This window comes from Chlorocebus sabaeus, chromosome 11 (assembly GCF_047675955.1).
Source record: "Chlorocebus sabaeus isolate Y175 chromosome 11, mChlSab1.0.hap1, whole genome shotgun sequence".
NCBI classification, from domain to species: Eukaryota; Metazoa; Chordata; class Mammalia; order Primates; family Cercopithecidae; genus Chlorocebus; species Chlorocebus sabaeus.
In genome coordinates this window covers 66,223,345-66,231,042 of record NC_132914.1, presented here as the reverse complement: position 1 = coordinate 66,231,042, position 7,698 = coordinate 66,223,345, and positions in this window count along the sequence as shown.

The window sequence follows — 7,698 nt, the reverse complement described above, 5'->3', positions numbered from 1 at the left end:
TTCTCCCAGAACTGAGTGCAAAGTTAGGGAGAAAAATGTCCATATCATCCCCTCTCCACATCTCTCCACCACCCTCTCTCACGTGTGCATGCACACTCTTACACATTCACACACACTTATAAGTACCATTCTATATTTACTTTCTAAAAAAGATCTGTTTAAGGACACAAGTGTTTTGTTCTTAAAGGGTTTTTATTTTAGCCTCTATAGAGACAATGATAAAAAGGCAAAATTAGCCAGGCACAGTGGCTCACACCTGTAATCCCAGCACTTTGGGAGGTCAAGGCAGGTGGATCACTTGAGGCCAGGAGTTTGAGACCAGCCTAACCAACATGGTGAAACCCTGTTTCTACTAAAAATACAAAAATATTAGGCGGGCATGGTGGCAGGTGCCTGTAATCCTAGCTACTCGAGAGGCTGAGGCAGGAGAATCACTTGAAACCAGGAGGTGGAGGTTGCAGTGAGCCAAGATTGCGCCACAGCACTCCAGCCTGGGTGATAAAGCGAGACTCCGCCTCAAAAAAAAAAAAAAAAAAAAAAAAGCAAAATGTGGGCCCTATTAGCAGTTTGAGTCTTACACATGCTCATTCCTACCATTTCATCGTTCCTAGCCTCTCATCAAACACACACGTAGGTGTCCTAGTTCTTGCCCTGCCAAACTATTAGTTCCACCCAGTGTTTGATGAGAGGCTAGGCTGAGTCACTCAGGTTGTCACCCAAGGGCATCTGGGGGAGCACTGACATAGGTCCAGTGGAATCTTTGTCTTCCCCTAGATCAGCCTCCAGGTATGAGGCACCCCAGGAGAAGAGGTTACTATTTCTCGGTCTCCCACCCCGAAATGCGTTCTGTGGGTTTTAAGCTATCCTGAACAGTAGCCTCCTGAGGCACACGTAGAATTTTCTCTGATACCTTTGTGGCCTGCAGCGATAGTTTTTAAAGTGTTCCAGGAACCAGCAGCATCCACGTCACTTGGACATTTCTTAGAAAACAAATTCTCAAGCCTTCCCTCTACCTACTGAGTCAGAAACTCTGGGAGTGGAACTCAGCGATCTGTGCTTTAACAATCCCTCTGGTTAATTTTAATGCACATTCAAGTTTGAGAGCCACTGGGTTACAGACCTCATTAGAGTATAGTGGGGGCTGATTCTACTTCTTCGCACGGCCCTGAGCTAGTGTCTTGGGCACTTGGTTTCAATGATGATCATGTGGCCTCTGGTCAGTCCCTCACCTGCTTCTCCCCCAGCAGACTTTTCCATTTTTTCTATTTATAAGCAGCTTCCTGACTGGACCACCCCTCAGGTTTCTCTTTCTGGTCTGAGGGTGATCTCAATGTTTAAAGAGACAGCAAAGAAGAAGCACACACCCTGAGCAGCAGGGAGTCCTTCGTGAACCTGGTCTACAGCTTCACATACCTGAAAGCCGTCCTCTTCCAAGTGTGCCCTCTCTGTCCCTCAACCCCACAAAACAGGGCAGTTCTCCAGAACTGTCCTTTTAGACTCACCCACAAAACAAGAACACCTTCTTTACACATTTCTGTGTTTTCTGGTTTTGTTTTTGTTTTTATTTGTTTATTTTTGAGATAGAGTTTCACTCTGTTGCCTAGGCTGCAGTGCAGTGACGCAGTCTTGGCTCACTGCAACCTCTGCCTGCAGGGCTCAAGCAATCCTCCCACTTTGGCCTCCCTAGTAGCTGGAACTATAGGCAAGCACCACCATGCCCGGCTCATTTTTTGTATTTTTCGTAGAGATGGGGTTTCGCTATGTTGCCTGGGCTGGTCTTGAACTCTTGAGCTCAAGCAATCTGCCCACCGTGGCCTCTCAAAGTGCTGGGATTACAGGCATGAGCCACTGTGCCCGGCCCTGTTTTCTGGTTTTCATACAATGCACATAGATTATAGTGAGGGGGGAAGAGCTGTTTTCATTTAAACATACACACACACACACACATTTACAAGACAATGATCCTAGTTTTGTAAGTGTGTGTGTGTGTGTGTGTCTGTGTGTATAAAAAAGACATTGGCATGGTGGTCATTGCCAGTGATAGGATTATAGGTGAATTTAATGGTTTCTTTGCCTTTTCAGCATTTTCTAATTTTTTACAAAGATAAATTAATAAACAAAATATATATTATGTGTAAGGTATCCACATTCTTTATTATTTCATGGTACCTCAATGATCCATCAAATTATAAGGAAATCACAAGTTAGAAGCATTAAAATCAGATTGACTTGTCTGGGGTCTAGAAATACATTAAATAATCCTAAAAATACATATCACAGCTGCAAAAATAAAGGCATAAAGAGGCTGAGGCTCTGGACCCAAAGCGTGGCTGTGCAGCTGTAGTCTCCAGTGCATGGAAGAGCACCTGGCGCACAGACGGTGCTCAGTCATGAAGGGAGCTCTCCCACCCATCTCTATGCCTCAGACGCCTCTAGTACTCTGTGTGTGAATTCGGCTGTCTGTTTAGTTCAATTTGGTGGGCCTCTAGACAGAGAAGCCTCTCTCCCTCTTTCTTCAATCATGCAGGACTTTGCAGACTAGAGGAAGCTCAGAAAGGCCTTATTTTTGAAAGGAGTGACAGAAACAATATACTTTATGCTCAGACAGACCTGGCTCCAAATCTTGGCTTCCCGTTTTCAGTTGAGGTCTGCCGTTTATGGAACATCTACATATATCTGCATTCAAAAGTACTATGTACAGAGGAGAGCCAGACTTTCACTGCCTTTATCAAGCTGTCCACCTGGAAGCCTCTGTTTCTACTTTGTCAAAGGAGGTTGTACTCATCCAACAGGGTCGCCTGGGGTACTAAATTAGACCATGAGCACAAATTGCCTAGATGCGTGGGCTATGATTATTATTAATTGCTGCTGAACTGGATTTAAAGACAAATGACTATTGTATAATGTTTTCTGAAATCTACTTTAAATCAACAAACATTGTACGAGCCCCTGTGAGGTACAAGGCATTGCACTAGACAGGGAGTTTTAGGGTTAGGAAGATGTATAAATCTGTTCTCAGGCTCTTAAAAATCACTACCCAAATCTTTACAAGGGTAATCATGTTTTCCTTGGCAATGCCAGTTTGAACATAAAAATAGTCAAAGTTATAATCCTAGAGCTATACTTCCTACATTCTGGCTCGCCCATCCAATTATAGGAAACTCAGCTCTTTTCAAATTCTACCTAAGTTCAATGCATCACCTTTGCCGGCCAAGGCATCTTCTCAGTCACAGCATGAAGCTCCACTCTTCTGTTGGCAGAAACAGACCTCATGATAGCAAGTGGCATCTGCGTGTCCTTCTTCTCGGTCTAGTTGCTGCAAGACCCTCTCGCCGCACCATCTGTTCCTCGGCTAGAGTTTGAGCCACACAAGGCGGCAGTTCCCAAATGAATGCCTCCTTGGGGTGAAGAAAACAAGAATGAGTGAGGTACCGTGGCCATTCTCTTCCAACAGCTTCTAGAGATACTGATAGAACTGTTTTGGTTTTTACCATCCTGTCTCCCCAGGTCCCTCTCGACAGTCCCTGATGAAGAAAACCCGGCAAGAAGTACAGTCCCTGTTTTCCTCCGGCTTGACTACATCAGCTCTCCTCCCTCAACCTGACTTCTTTTTCCCAGAGCTCCCCTTGGTCTTTCCTACTGGTCCTCTCCTGAAGGAAATTCCCCCACCAGACTTTCAGATATGCCTCGATGTGACAGTTTCCTGAGCCCTTAGCCCCTCTACTGCACAGGAAACTAAAATACAGGCAGACCATAATCCATGCTCTGTTTTAAATTATACCTCTGATATTATAGATTGACTGCTTATTTAATTGGAACCCTATGGGATTCACCCACTTTCCTTGTTTCTCTCTTTTTTTAAAGAACTAAACAGTTTTAGAGAAATCAAAATTAAATTGTGGTGATTAATTATCCCTAAAAGTAACATTGAAACTATCTGATGTGATTTTGAAATTAGTAATTCAATTTTCCAGAATTGGTTTGAAGGTTAAAAAACCCTAAACCTTTAACTCAACTCTAAGTCATGCATCACTTAACGATGGGCATACATACTGAAAAATGTGTCGTTAGGCAGTTTCATCCTCGTGCAAAAATCATAGAGTGGACTTAATGCAAGCCTAGATGGTATAGCCTACTACACACTTAGGCTATGTTAGCAGAAAACCCAAGCTCTGTGAAATACTTTAAAGAGGTTTATTCTGAGCCAATATGCATTATTATGGTCTGGGGAAAAGCACAAACCCAAGAAGCCTTCACCAAGTGGTCCCAAGACAGCTAGGTCACAACTCAGTTTCATACATTTTAGGGAAGCAGAAGTTACAGGTAGTCATAAAATCAGAATACATGGGGGTCATGCATTGGTTAGGGCCCCCGAAAGTGAGATACCTTGAAGTGGGAGGCGGGGGCTTACAGGTCATAGATGGATTCAGAGATGCTTTAGTTTGCAGTTGGTTAAAGGAGTAAAGTTTGTCTAAAAACAGAGTCAGAAGAAGGGAATGTTTTAAGTTGAGGGAAGAAAGTCTGTTAACTCATACAGAGTGAGCTATAAGGGGTGTGTGACTTAAACCTTGTCCAGTATGGCCTTAGGTCCTGTTTATCATGTGGTGTCTTATTGTCACAAAGAGACTGTTTTGTTCATCTTATGATCTCTATTTTAATGTTAATGCTTGTCAATTGTGCCTAAACTGCAAAAGAGAGGGGATATAACAAACGTGTCTAATCTCCCTTCCCATCATGGCTGGCAATTCAATTTTAAAGTTTCCGGGGGTCCCCTTGGCCAAGAGAGTGTCCATTCAGTTAGCAAGGGCTTAGCATTTTATTTTTAATCTATAGCTGTATGCTTTAGCCTATTTCTCCTAGGCTACAAATGTGCATAGCGTGTTATTGTACTGAATACTGTAGACAGCTGTAACACAATGATTACATATTTGTTTATCTAAACATAAGGCAATTTGTTGTGCTATGACATTATTATGGCTACAGTGTCACTAGGCAAGAGAAATTCTTTAGCTCCATTATAATCTTATGTGGTCCATCATTGACTGGACTGTTGCAATGCAGCACATAACTGTAATGTGATTTTAAGAATTTTCACTTCTTGGTCACCCGTTCAGAACACCTTATAGTGTATCAATTGGTAAAGAAAAAAGTATTCTGACACTTGTTAAGATGGTAATATAGGAGAGAAAAAGTAATATATTTTCCTTACCCATTGCAAGATTTATGGCTGACATCCCTATAATGAAAGATAGATTAACAAGAGAAAAGCATAACAAATTTATTTCATAACAAATTTTAGGTGACACAAGAGCCTTCAGAAATGAAGACTCAATGACCCAAGGAAAACTGTATTTTTATGGACAGTTGTGCAGAAGTGTGATTAGAGGACAAAGGGTATGACCTGTGTATTATTCTATTTTGCCTTACTACAAAGGAATACCTGAGACTGGGTAATTTATAAAGAAAAGAGGTTTATTTGACCTTCTTCCGCAGACTATATAAGAAGGATGGTGCCAGCATCTGCATCTGGTGAGGTCCTCAGGAAGCTTACAATCCTGGTGGAAGGCAAAGGCAGAGCAGTTGTGTCATATGGTGAGGGAAGGAACCAAAGAGAAGGGAGGAGGTGCCAGGCTCTTCAATAACCAACTCTTGCGTGAACTGATTGAGTGAGAACTCACTCATTACCATAACGACAGCAGCACGCCATTTATGAGGGATCTGCCCCCATGACCCAGACACCTCCCAATAGGCCCCACCTCCAACATTAAGGATCACATTTCAACATGAGATTTGGAAGGGACAAATACCAAAACCTCATCAATCTGTTAAAGGAAATTGATGGGAGGCCATTGTTTTGGACTGAGTTCCTGCCCTAGACCCCAACAGACCAGAGCACACCAGAATGAGTCACTTGTGTAAGTGCCATGTGACCAAACTGAACTTTAAACTGGGCTAGTTTTCCAAAAAACAGGAGATTCACAGCAACACAGGGCCCAGTTTACTTCAGCCAGTGTGATAAGAAAGTCCCCTCTGTTTTAAGCCTATCAGAAATGTAACTTTATGATGACCAATCCAGTTTTTGTTCCTTGTTTCTCCTTTCTTCAGCCTTTTTTGCCTATAAAGCCCATCTCCTCTGCTCAGCTCATCTTCAGATGGAATACTGCTCAACTTATGAGTCGATAATCAAAGTCAATGAGATCTTTAAACTACAGATGTTGAAATTTTGTTTGTTTGTTTGACAGATCTAATGGCAATAAACTTGGGGTAACTTAGCAAGGCCTGTTTGTTCTGAATCTTCTGTCTGGTTATAAGGCAGATCTGCCTCTGGAATGAAGGTCTGATGACCCGTTTTCAGGGGAGGTAGATCAGAGAACTCTTTTTCTATGGCTTCAGGGGAGAAAGGTAGAGAAGATCAGAGCGTGATCTCTATGCTTCTGCTGTCTTCTCGGTTTCCAACGTGCCATATTTTGGGGTATTGTGTTGTGAGCCCCAACAGTAAGGAAGACTTTATTCAAAACTGCAATAGGGGAGAGAGATCAGGCTCAACAAAGATAGCTGAGGATTTGTAGCCAAGGGGCAGAGGGAGGGATGAGTGGATAAAAAAGTAAAAATAGGAGACATTCGGGGTAGTAGGGTTCTTGCTGAAGGCAGGCCAGAGTGGTCAGATATCAAGGGTGGAGAGATTCTTGCTAAACTGACTTAGTGTGATTCTTACTACAACTAGGCTAGGCAGGCCAAAGTCAGGATGGATGCCAAGTTCAACTTGAAGCTTCACTAGAAAAGGAGCTCAGGGGAGCCTGACTGAAGTTTGATCAAAGAGAGAGTCTTTGTCACATCGTCATCTGTTCTAAAATCTGACTCTCGAAACTGAACAATTCAACACAGACACAATCTGACCAGTGCAGGATGGAGAAGGGATATGTCCTTTCTGGAGGTGTTGGCTAAATTTCTCTAGCATGTAGCTAAGGTTGACGTCGGACTGCGGTGCAGCCATGAAGCCCCATTATTGGTGGGTTCATGTGATATTGTGAAAGTGAACTATATATTTGATTTTCATCCCCACTTCCTGGCATAGGACTGCTAAAATTTAGGAATCTTCAAAGCGATAAGTATCTTTCTACGCTAATGAGATGACTGGTGGCTGGCAGCCCCTAGGGAGCTCCAGGAGCGGGGCTGGTCACCAGAAAAACCAAGGCAGGATTGGAGAGTTCAGACTTTCAGTCCCACCATTCAGCTTCCAGGGTTTAGTCAATCATGTCTATATAATGAAACTTCCATAAAAGTCCAAAAGGACTGGGTTCAGAGAGCTTCCGGATAGCTGAATTTGTGGAGGTTCCTGGAGAATGGAACACCCAGAGAAAGTCTGGAGGTTCCGTGAATCTTCCCACGTGCCTTGCCCCATGCATCTCTTCATCTGTGTCCTTTATAATAAACAAACAAATGTTAAGGAAAGTGTTTCCCTGAGTTCTGGGAACCACTTTAGCAATTAATCAAATCCAAGGAGGGCATTGTGAGAGCCCCAACTGGAAGCCGGTCAGTCAGAAGGACAGGTCAAACAGTCTGGAGCTTGTGATTGGCATCAGAAGTGGAGGACAGTCTTGTGGGACTGAGCCCTCAACTGTGAGTTCTGATGGTATCTCCAGGTAGACAGTGTTAAAGTTGAATTATAAGACACACAGCTGGCATTCACTATAGAAC